Below are 1379 nucleotides of genomic sequence, written 5' to 3' on the forward strand. Positions count from 1 at the left end.
GGTCAGATTCCATGGGATTCCATGGGGGATTCCATGTGATTCCATGTGCGATTCCTGGTCAGATTCCATGGGATTCCATGGGGGATTCCATGGGCGATTCCCGGTCAGATTCCATGGGATTCCATGGGGGATTCCATGTGATTCCATGTGCGATTCCTGGTCAGATTCCATGTGATTCTCTGTGATTCCATGTGATTCCATGGGATTCCATGGGCGATTCCCGGTCAGACTCCATGTGATTCCATGGGTGATTCCCGGTCAGATTCCATGTGATTCCATGGGTGAATCCCGGTCAGATTCCATGTGATTCCATGTGCAATTCCATGGGGGATTCCATGGGTGAATCCCGGTCAGATTCCATGTGATTCCATGTGATTCCATGTGCGATTCCATGGGTGATTCTCGGTCAGACTCCATGTGATTCCATGGGGGATTCCATGGGTGATTCCACATGCGATTCCCGGTCAGATTCCATGTGATTCCATGTGATTTCATGGGTGATTCCCGGTCAGATTCCATGTGGTTCCATGTGCGATTCCATGGGTGATTCCATGGGTGATTCCGGGTCAGATTCCATGTGATTCCCTGGGGGATTCCATGGGTGATTCCATGGGTGATTCCCGGTCAGATTCCATGTGATTCCATGTGATTCCATGGGTGATTCCATGGGTGATTCCCGGTCAGATTCCATGTGATCCATGTGATTCCATGTGCAATTCCATGTGCGATTCGAGGTCTGATTCCATGTGTGCTGCTGCCTCCCTTCGGGGGGGTGACACAAGGGACCCCAGCCCACCCAGGACCCCCACCACGAGCCGCGTTCCCGGCAGGAAAAATCCTTCTTGGGGGGAGGTTCGTGGGGATTTCCCAGCAGGAAAAGCCGCTCTCGAGGGGTTCCGGGGGAATCCCAGCAGGAAAAGCCCCTCTCGAGGGGGTTCCTGCCCCAGGAGGTTCTGGGGGGTGCGCGCCCCCCCCTCCTGCTCCTTCCCAGCTCTGGCACCTGGGAAACTGGGGCGGGAAAATGGGGAAGGGGAACCTGAGGAAGGGGGAATGGAGGAAGGGGAAACTGAGGCAGGAGCCGTGCGAGAGGCTCAGCCCCGCACATCTCAGGTGACCCCCACTCCGTGGCCCACACCCGGGGGTTTTTGGGGGGACGGGAGCGTCCCCAGTTCCTGTCATGTCCCTTCTCCAGCACCAGCGGCCGTCAGGGTAGGGAAATTCCCCCCGGAGCCTCCGGGACCCCGAGGCTGGAGCACCCGGGGGGTTTGGAGACCCCAGAACAGTCGAGGGGGACCCCGAGGACAGCGTCCCTTTGTCCCCGCCCCCGCGGCCCCTCTGGCCGGTGCCACCATCGCTCAAAGTGACAAACACGGGTCAGG

This window comes from Corvus brachyrhynchos, unplaced genomic scaffold (genome assembly GCF_000691975.1).
Source record: "Corvus brachyrhynchos isolate BGI_N302 unplaced genomic scaffold, ASM69197v1 scaffold933, whole genome shotgun sequence".
In the NCBI taxonomy this organism is placed as follows: Eukaryota; Metazoa; Chordata; class Aves; order Passeriformes; family Corvidae; genus Corvus; species Corvus brachyrhynchos.